This window comes from Nicotiana tomentosiformis, chromosome 6 (genome assembly GCF_000390325.3).
Source record: "Nicotiana tomentosiformis chromosome 6, ASM39032v3, whole genome shotgun sequence".
Classification (NCBI taxonomy): Eukaryota; Viridiplantae; Streptophyta; class Magnoliopsida; order Solanales; family Solanaceae; genus Nicotiana; species Nicotiana tomentosiformis.
This window is the reverse complement of record NC_090817.1, coordinates 67,713,271-67,727,209: the sequence shown is the minus strand read 5'-3', so window position 1 is coordinate 67,727,209 and position 13,939 is coordinate 67,713,271. Positions and strand designations below refer to the sequence as shown.

General features: G+C 35.0%; 1 long non-coding RNA gene across 1 annotated transcript; it reads right to left on the bottom strand.

The window, feature by feature from the left end:
* Positions 1 to 10,459: 10,459 nt before the first annotated feature.
* Positions 10,460 to 13,736, bottom strand: LOC117281217 (uncharacterized). Its single transcript, XR_011408633.1, has 3 exons — positions 13,210 to 13,736; positions 11,837 to 12,355; positions 10,460 to 10,814 (listed from the first exon to the last, which is right to left on the bottom strand). It is a non-coding gene; the product is annotated as an uncharacterized lncRNA (long non-coding RNA).
* Positions 13,737 to 13,939: the final 203 nt, after the last annotated feature.

Below are 13,939 nucleotides of genomic sequence, written 5' to 3'. Positions count from 1 at the left end.
ATGGAATTGAGAATAAATTATGTATTTGAGTTCGTAGTGCTATGTGTAATGTTTGTCTTCGAAAAGTTTTGGAATCCGGGCACGTGGGCCCGAGGGTTGCTTTATCGATTTTTCGAGCGGAATTGGAAATTGTTATAAATTGATTAATTATGAGTATTAGAATATATTTTGATTGGGTTGCATCTTATTTGACTAGTTTTGGATCGACGGTCACCGGGTTGAGGTGTTAGGGCGGCATTGGAGCCGATTTTAGAATGTGTGAGTGAGGTAAGTCTCCTGTCTAACTCTATGAGGGGGAAAAACTACCCCTAGGTGATGTATTTAATGTGTGCAACTTGTTGCGGGGACTACGTACGCATGAGGTGACGAGAGTCCGTACGTAGTTAGATTCATGTTATTGTCCGGGTAGACTTACGTTCATATCATGCTATAGCTGTACTATTTAAGCAGTCTCTCGCCTATTTAATTCCTTTGTTTTACATTATTATTTGAGAGTTCATGATTAGTCACTGAATAATGGTACTCCTCTTCCGGCATGTTTCCGGGATATATACATATATGTTTCTTTGAAAGGTTCTTGTTAAAGAAATTACAACTAACACGTTTATTCGTGAGTGGGGTAAAGGACCCGTCAAAGCTTGTTATTCTTATGGGATAGGGCCGTTCGCCTCGACATGATTATGTATTTCACTCTTATTGGATCGGGCCATTCCCCTCGGCAGGATTTATGTACCACACTCTCATGGGAGCGGGCCGTTCGCCTCGGCAGTTAATAGATGCATCTATGGTTCGTGCCATTCGACCCTTAGCAGTGTACAATTTAAATATTTATGTTGGATCGGGCCGTACGCCTCGGCATTTCCTATATCATAATCTCATGGAATCGTGCGTAATACTTGGCGAGAAGTCGGGGTATCTGTCAATTTCCCCCTTATTCGAATTATAACGACCTGTTTGGTGAGATCCAGTATACATATATATATGCTCCGGTTGATGAGGAATTTTCTAATTAAGAGCTTGAGTTTATTGTAATGAGGATAATTGTTTCACATATTTACACTTGTTTATTTTATTTATTTACTTTGCCTCATATTTTCTCACCACCTTACTGTACTTGATATTATTGGACCACTAGTGAGTGTCGATGTCGACCCTCACTACTTCTCCGGGGTTAGGCTAGATACATACTGGGTATACGTTGATTACGTACTCATACTACACTTGCTGCACATTTTTGTGCAGGTACATATGTGACTAGTGGCCTTGTGAGAGCAGAGGCGTGTATGCATGCGAGGACTTACGTGAGCTGCATTCCATATTACGACCCGCAACCAACAGAGTCTCCTTCAGCGTTATTTGTATTTTTCCTGTCTAAGTTGTATTTCGGACAGATGTTGTACTTTATTTTTACTTCTTAGTTGATACTCATGCACTTGTGACATCGGGTTTTGGGGTGATTATGGGTTGTTATGTATTGAAATTGTTAAGAATATTATTATTTACACTGTGAATTCCATCTTTTACTATTTAATCGAAGGAAAATATGATTTCACAAATATTAAAATGAGAACCAAATCAAGTATTTAATTTTTGGCTTGCCTGACAGCGGTGTCCGGTGACATCACGACCTTTAATGGATTTTGGGTCGTGACAAGCTTGCCCATGGTCTTGTAATTTTTTATGAAGGTGAATCATGTTGGGATCACCTTGAGGAACGTTGGCTCACGGTTTTCAAGCCAAAGAAGTCTCTGCCATCTCATCAGGAATCTCACATGCCTCTGCATAAGGTTTTGTCGTGAAATCGCCTCCGGCTAATTGATTAACCATACATTGATTCGTGGTATTAATACCACGGTAGAAAGTTTGTTGGATCGAGGACTTGGTTATGTTGCTTCGCTACTATCTTTAAAAGGTTTGTTCAGAGTTGTTTGTAGAAGCATATGTTGTGGTTCACTACGGTAGTGCCTTACTTTATTTTCCCGTTCTATATATTTGTACTTATATACTTGTTGAATCGCTCACATATTGTTACCTTGTCATTTTACTTGATATTTTACTTGTCATCTCGTTATTTCTCGTTATTTAATTGCACTGATTTAGATATAGGTGTCTTGTCTTAGCCTCGCCACTACCTCGTCGGGGTTATGCTCGATACTTATGGAGTACATTGGGTCGATTATACTCATACTATACTTTTGCACTTCTTGTGCAGATTCGGACATTGGTACCAGTGGAGTTCCAAGAGGTGCTTAGAGGATACTAAATAGGTTATTCAAGGTAGAGCTATATACCGTTCGCAGGCCTTAGAGTTATCTTTCCATTTCTTGTGTACCATGTCTACTTTTCTAGATAATATTGTATTTCTTTCAAGACAATGTATTTAGCAAACTCTAGTAGCTCATGTATTCGTGACTCCACCGACGTCTTGGGATAGTTGATCATTAGTGTTGACATTTAGATTTGTTATGTATGTTGTTGAGTTGTTTTTACTCTATATTATCAATTTACTATCATCTATTAGATTCTTTTCTTTTGTATTTATCATTATGTATTGGCTTTCCTAGCAAGCGATTTTAGGCACCATCACGACTCCGTGGGTTGGCATTTTGGGTCGTAAAATAAATAATCAAGACAACTTAAACTGGACTTGACTCAATTTCTGGAACTTGGTTCTTTAGTTAATTGTTCTCTTTTCTTGCGATTTTTCCGCTAGCGTGTATGTTCTCTCAAAGCTCTCTATATAGGTGCGCCAACCTGCAATTAGTCAAACGTTACACATATATATCACACAGTTAGCATTAGGATTAATTTTAAGATAATCCCGAAAAATATTTTAACCCTAGAGAATAAAGAAATTAATGATGTTCTTGATATTATTCTTTTCCATATAGACTTTACTTCCTTATAAACTCGGCCTATGATTGAGTATTTAACATCTGCCAAGATTCTTCCCAAATATACGTATATATAAGCTCATTATAATTGAAAAATGATCCCAACTGGCGTGAAAATAAATCCTACCATCACTAGGATTTCATGCTGGATGCAGTACAAGAACTAACTAGTAGAACTAGGGTCTTAGACTCACCACACCTACTCAACCAAGTTATATGTTTGTTTATCATCAAAACACAATTTTCAACATCACTGCAGTAGTCAACATGTGGCTAATGTTTCCTAGTTAGCTCCAAGTCAGAAAATCCCACTTCAATTAAAGAGCCTGAGGTTCGTCCAAGATACACATCACAGATTTACGATACTGGGATTAGGCTGTGTTACTCCGTAAGGGACTCTCTGGATAATCACCGATGTTCGTAGACAATCCACAAGTCAACAAATTCCGAAATATCAGGAATTTAACCTTAACTCGTTGACAATTATAAATTCACCAAGCATAGCACAAGGGCCGAGCCAATACTAGGGGGAATTAAATTTATAGGACTTTGAACACTTAAAGCAATTTATAAGAAAAAAGTGTTAAGATTGGTGTAAAAAGGACACTTTCATTGTTAGTGTTTAATATTTATAACTAGGTTTAAAAAAATCCAAACTTTTACAATTATCACATCTTCCCCAAATGTCCCCATCCTCCCCAGCTCCATTCCCGCTTCCGGCCCCCATTCCTCATTCCCAATTCACCAAAACCTACATTATTCCTCTTGTTCTTGTTCTCCTCCTTCTTCTTCTTCTTCTTCTTTTTTTTCTTCTTCTTCTTCTTCTTCTATTGTGTTCAATCTCTTCTTCTTTTTTCTTTAATTTCGATATTATTTTTTCACAGATCTTCATCTTTGAGGTTCTTTTTCTTTGTTGAGAAAGATTGGTGAAAAAAGAACAAGAACAATTGGAGATTGACCCTTTCACTATTGAGAAACACTTGATCGTGATTTGGTAAATTGACTTGTGCATTATTTCAAGGGAGATATTCAGTCTATTCATCACTGTTGGTAAGTAAAGATTGGTGTTTAATCTTATTTTTTTCGTCTGCAAATATCAGGTTTTTTGTGATTTTTTAAACATCCGATGAGATGTTTCAAACATCCCGTGAGATATTTCAAACATCCTGATATAATCGTAGGTAGTTGTTCCAAACATCCTCTCAGGATATTTCAAACATCCTAAGTATATTCTCAAGATGTTTTAAACATCTTCTTAGAACGTTTGAAACATCATTAGGATGTTTGCAAAAAGGTTGATTCTTTATACCAATTATTTATATATTTGTGATATTTTCAGGTATTCCATTATAAAATAGTTGATTATATTGTATTGAGAGTTGATTGTCATAGTGAATGGGTGGAGTGCTCTACCCGTTTTACCTGGCATTCGAAGAGTAAAGAGACGATTCAAATAAAGGTGTGTAGAGATATTACGTATGATGAGTTTGTTGACAAGATTATTGCCGGTTGTGAATTAACTTGTTATCCGAGTGATATCTCCATAACTTACGTGCATAGCATTGGTGAAAAGCACAAGAAAGTAGCTCCCTTTAAAAAAAATAATTATGTTTGTTTGAGCTATTATTTGGAAGATGAAAATAGGCCCATTCTAAGGGTATCTGTGGTTGAAAAATCGGTAGAACTTACAAATTCACCTCCAATGGAACAACATGATAGCCATGGATTGGATGATATAGAAGAAGATCTTTTGAATATTGATATTCCAAAAATGGATCCTTTGAATATGGATATTCCAGAAACCGAAGAAGAAGAATATGCAAACTTTTCTGGAGTTGAAGGCAACTCACAAGAGGTAGAAGCAACAACACAAAGCAACCACAATTATGAAGACGGCACGAAGTTTTATAAGGTTTTAAGTTTCAAAAACAAGCGCGAGCTAGTTGTGTCACTGAAGCTTTCTTCCTTGAAGGCTTCTTTCTGTTTCAAATTAGTGAAGAGTACTAAATTTGTGTACTGTGTCAAATACGTAGATAACAATTGCAAGTGGTGGTTGCGAGCCATCAAATATATAAGAACTGACAGGTTTTATATTACGAGGTACAAGAATGAGCACACATGCGAGTCACAACATCTTACAGAAAAGTATCCACACGCCTCAGTGAATGTCATTGGTGAATACATACATTATAAGTTTGAAGAGGGCAGAGGTCCATCTAACAAAGAAATTATGGAAACAGTTCGTTTAGATTTGGGTTGTAATGTTAGTTATTATAAGTGTATGAAGGGAGGTCATATTGCAAAGGCTATGGTAAGGGGGACTCCAGAGCACGAGTATGCAATTTTAGATGCGTACCTGTCACGACCCAAAATCCCACCACAGGCGTCGTGATGACACTTAGTCTCTAAGACTAGGTAAGCCAATTATAATTACATTTCAAGCCATTTTTTTTAATTCAATACAAGTGCCAAAATCCAACAGCGGAAACAATTATGAAAACCTCCCAAGACTGGTAATACTGAGTCACGAACTCTAACTGAATATATGGAATGATCTCAAGGATCGAATACTCAATACTATTTGATTAATACTTAACAGTACAATAAAATGAAAAGACTCCAAGGGACTGCGACGACCAAGCAGCTCTACCTTGAGGCCTTGCGATCACGCTTTAACTTTGTCCGAGTCCGATATCTCCAATACCTGGCTCTGCACAAAAATGTGCAGAAGTGTAGTATGAGTACACTACAGTTGGTACCCAGTAAGTATCAAGACTAACCTCAGTGGAGTAGTGACGAGGTACAGTCAAGACACTCACTAGTCTAATAACCTGTGCAATATAGTATACAAAAATAATAGGAAACAAATAATAATAATGGAAACACTAATCAACCAGAGATATATACAACAAGGCAAAAAGAACACCATTAATATTGCTCAATAAATAATAAATACAAGTACAACAAATTAATCTAATCCTTCAAACATAAATCTTTCGCCTATATGCTTCTCAAATAATAATCTTCAGTATATAATAATTTCCAATAAATACATTTAAACTATACTCCCTTCAAATAAATATTTTTCAAATATAATTCTTTCAAATAAATCTCTTTCAAATATAATTCTTCAAATAAATCTCTTTCCAATATAATTTTTCAAATAAATATCTTTCGAATAAAAGTCACCATGTGACACCTCATTTTAAAATCATAACATACGGGTCTCAGCCCACTTTCATATTTCCGTGACACCTCGTGCCAATTTCTCTATCACAACCGCACAGAAAACTCACGTGCCAATATCATCATCATTTAACCATGGCACCTCGTACCCACATTTTATATCATAATTGCATGTACAATTCACGTTCCAATATCCTCATTATTTACTCACGGCACCTCGTGCCCACATTTCAATTCATAATCCGCCTGGCAATAGCCACATGCTCCCAATTTCAATATAGATCAGACTATTATCAAGTTTACCGAAACAACAAGATAAATTGCACAAGATATAAAAATAAATGCAAGAAAAAATCACATCACATAAAAATTACCAACGCAATAACTCCACATCATCACATATCATCCCTGACAATAGCCACACTTATCTCTCCTAAAGCCACCCTTATCACTCCTATAATAGCCACTCTTATCGCTCATATATTAGCCTTCCTTATCGCTCCGTTTAATAGTCACTATTATCGCTCAGCCCAGAAAATATCCCAACACACATAACCACAGTGAAATGCCACCCTTATACCCATATAATATCAGCAGTGGAATGCCACCCTTATCCGCCACATAACACTAACCTAAATCGCACAACAATTTACACAAATATTACCACGATAACAGAAAACAACAATACATATTATAAATTGCCCATAGGCCACAACCAATTTTAAAGATGCAACAAAATCAATCAATTTCACAGCAAATAGCCCAAAGCTCCACACAACGTATATAAACCTCGAAAACAACAACAAGGAAGAAAAATTAACTCAGCATGACACAACGCCTTCTTTAGTCCAAAAGTTTTTGAAAAATATATTAGTACCTCAATTTAAACTTATTTAATAAATTATTTTCATACGAAAAAATCCATAATATAATTATTTCCAGGAAATATCAAATCAACAAACACACGAAATTCTCATAAAATTCCAAGTCGCAATTACACCAAATTATCATATAAATACAAACTCAACAAACAAAGAATGAGGTATGACAAATCAAGGATTTACTAAATTTTCATAATTTTCTAATTTAATACATAAGGGTGTCTACAAATTTTTAACTGATATAGTTTGCACATATAAACCAAGTACGTACCCGTCACCTAGCGTACATGGTTTTCCAATCACACAATTTTCACATAAGACTCAATGCCTAGGGAAAATTCCCCCACACAAGGTTAGGCAAGATACTTACCTTTTTGAAGTTAGGCCGATATTCCAAAATTGCATTCTTGCTTGAATTGACCTCCAAACAGCTCAAATATATCCAAATTAATTCAATTCAGTCAATACTAGTTATAGAAATTAATTTCATATATCCGAAATTTAACTCAAAATCGCCCATGGGGCTCACATCTCAGAATCCGACGAAACTCACAAAATCCGACAAATCATTCAATTATGAGTCCACCCATACCAATTTTATCAAATTCCGATAACAACTCGACCTTCAAATCTAAAATTTTCGTTCTTGAAAAGTTTTACAAAAATCTTGATTTCTTCTATTTAAATCCAAAATAAATGATGAATATAATCATGGATTTATGAAATATAATCACTTTTGGATATAGGACACTTACCCAAGTCGAAGTCGTGAAGAAATCCTCAAAATCGCCCAAGAACCGTGCTCCAAAAATCCAAAACGAAATAAAAAAAATGACCATTTTGGCCTTTAAGTTTCTGCCCATCAGTCACTAAAAGTCCATTTTCCGTCACTAAAAGTGCACACCAGAACTTGCTTGCACCAGCAGTTATTGTTTTCACTAAAAAGGCTCTAACTCCATCATACGAACTCGAAATTTGACGATTCTTGTTCCTATGAGTCAAAAATAATAATACGAACCTAGTCATTCAATAGAAACTCAATTCAGAGCTCATTTTCTCAATGCGATATCAATTTCGCTCGTTAAACAATTAACTCATGTTTCGCGCTAAAAACCTAATCGCGACTTGATGAAATTAGACCAAACTTTCCAAATCACTCCTATAATTTATTATCAAAATCCCAGAAGTCTCAAAATCAAATTTCGATCTCTACAACTAAAAATGAATCTTTGGATCATTACATGCTTATGCTGAAAACATCAAACTCTTCCAAAACTCTTCCCCGACAGCCTGTAGTATATCAACAATAAATTCTTGTACTCAACTCCAACTGACAAATGGTTTAAATTTCTGCAAACTAGAAATTAATGGCTACAATTTTCATGTTTTTTTCATTGCCCAACTCCTTATAGATTGCGAGATATAAGCTCCCAAAGTCAGCCCTGTGCAACAGAAATTTCTGGCGATGCACACTGCTGTAGCCAAAATCTGCAGTACTAGCTTCCGTCAATCGATCATAACTTTTTGTACAAAAGTCTGAATGATGAATGATTTATCATTCTGGAAACTAGAATCAAAGAGCTACAACTTTTATGTTTTGATAATTTACAGATTCCTTATAGAATTCGGGATATAAGCTTCCAAAATCAGCTCCACACATCAAAAATTTTGCACATTCCTGTCAAATAAACCAGCAGTTAAAAATGATCCGAAACCACTCTGAAACTCACCCGAGGCTCTTGGGACCTCATCCCAATACATCAACAAGTCCTAAAATATCATATAAACTTAGTTAAAACCTCAAATTATATAAAACAATGCTAAAACCACGAATTATACCCCAATTTATGCTTTAGGAACTTAAGAATTTCCAACTTCTACATTCGATGCCGAAACCTATCAAAACAATTCCGATTTACCTCAAATTTTGCACACAAGTCATAAATAACATAACGGATCTATGAAAATTTTCACAACTGGATTCCGATTGCGATATCAAAAAGTCAACTCTCCGGTCAAACTTCCCAATAATTCAACTTTCGCCATTTCAAGCAAAACTTTACTACGGACTTTCAAATAATTTTTCGGACACGCTCCTAAGTTTAAAATTACCATACGGAGCTATTGTAATTATCGAAACTCCATTTCAGGGTCATTTACACATAATTCACTATCCGGTCAATTATTTCAACTTAAGCTTCCAAAACAAGATTTGTTCTTTCAATTAAATCCTGAATTATCCGAAAACCAAACTTGACCACCCTCGCAAGTCATAATACACATTTCAAAGCTTCTCGAGACCTTAAAGCACCGAACGGAATGTAAATTCTTAAAATGACAAGTCGGGACATTACAGTACCGCTACGCGCTTAGGAAGGCAAATGAAGGAAGCAAGACGGCACTGAAGCTTGATAACTGTGGGAAGTTTCAATACTTTTTTGTAGCTTATGAAGCTTGGATTCAGGGGTTTTTGTTTATGAGGAAAGTCATAGCCATTGGTGGGACATTTTTGATGGGAAAGTATCGTGGAGTGTTGTTGTCTGCCGTGACACAGGATTCAGAGAACCATATTTTTCCTGTGGCATTTTGTGTATTAGACAAGGAGTGTGATGCCGCATATGAATATTTTTTTGAACAATTGTCCAGCATACACCCCGACAGTGTTGAGTTGTGTATAATTTCTGATAGGCACATAAGCATAGCAAATGGGATCTCAAAATTTTACCCTCAGGCTCATCACGGATTTTTCATAAGGCACCTTGTTGAAAATATTCGCAAAAATTTTCATTACGGCGATTTGCTTCACCATTATTATTCTGCAGCTAAAGCATATAGGATTGATAAGTTCAATGATCATTTTCAACAAATCAATGATAACGACGTAAGAGTTTCCAAGTATCTTGAGGAGGATGTTAGGTTTCACAAATGGAGCAGAGCGCACTTCCCTGGTAATATGTACATTAATGTGAACTCCCTGGTAAAACATATTTGAAGGTGTTCGAATCATTCCCTAAGATGTTTGACACATCTCTTAAGGTGTTTAAAACATCTCTTAAGGTGCTTCAAACAACGTTTTAGATGTTTCAAACATCTCTTCAGATATTTCAGGCTTCATATGAAATAGGTTACTGGACTTCCCAGTTCAAACAACTTACGAGATGTTTCAAGCATCTAAGAAGGTGTTTCAAACATCTTTTACGATGTTTCAAACATCTCTTAAGATGTTTCAGGCTTCACATGAAACATGTTACTGCATTCCAATTTCAAACATCTTACGAGATGTTTCCAATATCTATGAAAATGTTCCCAACATCCATCTCTCGTGACATTTGAAACATCTGCAAGATGTTTGAACCTTGTTGCTTATGTTCTAGATTCTAAAAAAGTCTTATATATTATTATTTCAGGTATGAAGTATTGACCATAAATATTGACGAGTCTGTTAACTCAATGTTTCTACTTGAAAGAGAATTCCCCATCACTGCCTTATTCGATGCTATTAACAGGAGGTTTGCCCAAAAATTCCCATCATTGTTTGAAAGATGTTTCAGCCATCATGTGAATATTTCAAATGTCCTGTGGATGATTTTTGAAAGATGTTTCAAACATCCGGTGGAGATGTTTCAAACATCCTATGGATGTTTCAAAGATGTTTCAAGCATATAATGTTTGAAAGATATTTCAAACATTAAACATCTATCAGAATGAGCCTTACCGGACGATCTTTGATTTGAAATGGATCAGGCCTGTCTTTTTCTACTTTTTCAAATAGCCACCTCTTCATCCTCGGCAATGTCCTCTCTTTTGGAGAGTCTTTTGGCCGCAATTGAGGTATGGATTCAAATTCCCAAGCCTACATTGTGTGATAAAAACGTAAATAGAAAATTATATAAATAACACTAAAATAGAAGTAATGAACAAAATTTATTTAGTTACCATGAAAGCCCAAGGAAAGCCGTAGAGGTTATACGAGTAACCCTTAGATTGTTGACGCTCTTTCATATCTTTTATAAGATAATCAACAGTCAACCGGAAACTATTTCTGCCCCATGGATAATTATAGAAAGCCTCTTATGTGGAGGCCAATCTAATTATAGTTTCGGAAACACCACAATTCGAATCATTTGTCAATAAAATATTGCGGACAAACCAAATCAAGTATAATGCATACTTGTATTTTTTTTATTTTTTCGTATTCATATTTGATCAATTCAAGCACTATTTTACCAGTCATGGACCTTTTTCCTTTGGCAATAAGTTTTCACAACTCTTCACCATCAAGAGGTACTTTTGAAGCTTCAAATTCGTGTAAGAATGTACACAGTTGTGTCCGGTCATTATGGCGATCACGAAGGCCGAAGCGAACTGGTAATCTTTTATAATCAAACCATAACTCCTAGGTCTTCTCACACAATACTCTACGGAGTATTGGCCATGTACTATAGATGCTTGAAATAGTGGCCTCAGGCAAATCCAAAAAGTGCTCGAAAGGACTACTCCTAAACTTGTTTTCGGGGTCCTCATCCTGCAACAACTTTCGGAACTCACCCATACCCACTAATCCTAATGAGGATCTCACAGTGATCTTCTTGTTGTAGGTCTCATTATCATCTAAAAATGTCTTGTACTTTAAGGGTGGAAGTTCCGATCAAAGCTTTAAGATTTCAACCTCGCAGCTGTCAGAATCATCCTCATGCATCTCATATGATACATAATTTAAAGGTGTTGATTAATCAAATGCACACGAATAATTAATTTAATAATTAAAAATATCTTTTTACAGTTGTATTTAGCGAAACATCCTAGAAAATATTTCAAACATCTAGACAGAAATTTTAAATATCCAGAGAGATGTTTGAAACATATTAAGCTTACCTAAACAAATTGAGAAGGTGCATTATCATTCTTTCTCTTTTTTCTTCTTTCTTCCACTGCCTCTTCTTCTTCTTCTTCTCTTGAAGCTTCTTCTTCAGTATTTGCTACTGATGCCCCATCATTAATATTTGCCTGCTCTTCTCTTTCATCAATTGTTGTCTCCTTTTTTGATTCTTTTTCATCAACAATTGTCTTTTCTTCTCTTACTTTCCTTGTTTCCTCTTCTTGTTCCTTTTCTGTTTCCTCTTCTTTTTCTTTCTCTGTTTCCGCTTCTCTAGCATTCCCTCCTAGTACATTCTCTGTTTTCTCTTTATTTTCTTTCTCAATTTCCTCTTCATTTTCGTTCTCTTTTTCTTCTTCTCCAACATTTCCTCCTTTTACTACCTGAAGATGTTTGGCTTCCACTTCAGCTACAATTGATTTTTGTAGTTCATCCTCCTGAGATGTCCTAATTCTTTTGCTAGATCTTTTGGAAGGGGATTTATCTCTTTATCTTTCACATGTCTTTGACACACGTCCCTTTGCCATTTTATTTGCACACATAAACAAGTAACGACTATCAATAAAATAAACAAATAATTTATTCCTAACACATAAAAAAATAAAACTATAAATATTTAAGTATTCTTTGGTGAAACATCTCAGTGAGATGTTTGAAGCCTCATATAAGATGTTTCAAACATCTCAATAAGATATTTCAAACATCTCATTAAGATGTTTTAAGATGTTTGAAACATCTTAATGAGATGTTTGAAACATCTTACTGAGATATTTCAAACATCCCTAAAGGTGCTGCATTGAATGGTCATAAAAGATTGAGCTTAAGAGGTAAAATCAATTTTCTGGTATCTTTTGATGAAACATCTCATGGATTGTTAAACACCCTTACAAATGTTTCAAATATCTTATATGAAGCTTCAAACATCTTAATGAGATGTTTCAAACACTCAGCTCAAAATACCATAAACCAAACCCAGATAAACATTGCAATAACTTCACAACATACAACAATAACAATAACAACACGAATATTTAACAATATCTTAAGATGTTTCAAATACTCAACTGACATGTTTAAAACATCTGGGCAAAAAAGTATTCCACAAACCCAAATTAGAGCAATATAGTTATTTCAATATCACAACAACTAATTTTATGGGCATGTGGAACAACCACATCAACGGCTACAATTAAACAACATAAAAATATCAAATTTTCGGTCAAAAATATCAACTATACAACAACTCTAGAATTTAGGCACAAAAATTATACAACAACAAGAAGATACAAAAACATCAAAAAAAAATCAATTTAGGGTTAAAATAACAAGTTCAGGGTTAACAATATGATGGAAAAAAGAAAAAAAAACTTACCTTGATGATGGAATCTCGACTTCAAAGAAAATTTGAACGGAATGGAGCCGATTTTTGAAGCCCTATAGTACTCTTGAGTTTGGAGATTGAATTTGAGAGAAAAGTTAGAAAAGTTTGGGGGTAATCGTGTGTGGTTTTGAAAAGAGAAGAAAGAGAAAAGTTGAAAAATCGTGTCTAATTAGAAAGATATTTTTTTTAGTATTTTAAATTTTACCCCAAAGTTTTTTTATTTCTAATTTGACCAGACCACCCCTCATCCTTCTTAATTAATCAGTGTTTGTTAATCAAAAAAGGTGTCCCAAATACTTACACAAATACTTGAGATGTCTTTTTTAACACATTTTCCCCCGATACTACTTATAACGGGCAAGCGTGATTTTTAGGTAGCAATTACATTAGGTCTACACTATAAGTACTTTCTTCCCCATGTTTGTACCAAATTCGAATTCATACTCATACTGTTAAGATACTGAAATGACTACTGATTTAGTTGCTCTAAGCATCGCGACCAACTCTGCACATCATTCAAAGGATTATCAATAATAATTACTTTTCTTCTTCTTTACCGCTATTACTATGTTCTCATTTGCAATTATTTGGCCTTATTACATAAATTTAATTGATTTAACCTATAACAAAATTTTAGGTTAAACATTCATGAGATTCTGAACCTCATTCATTAATTTTGGATTTTTATTTTGAAGAAATAGTTTAACATAACCCTTTACAA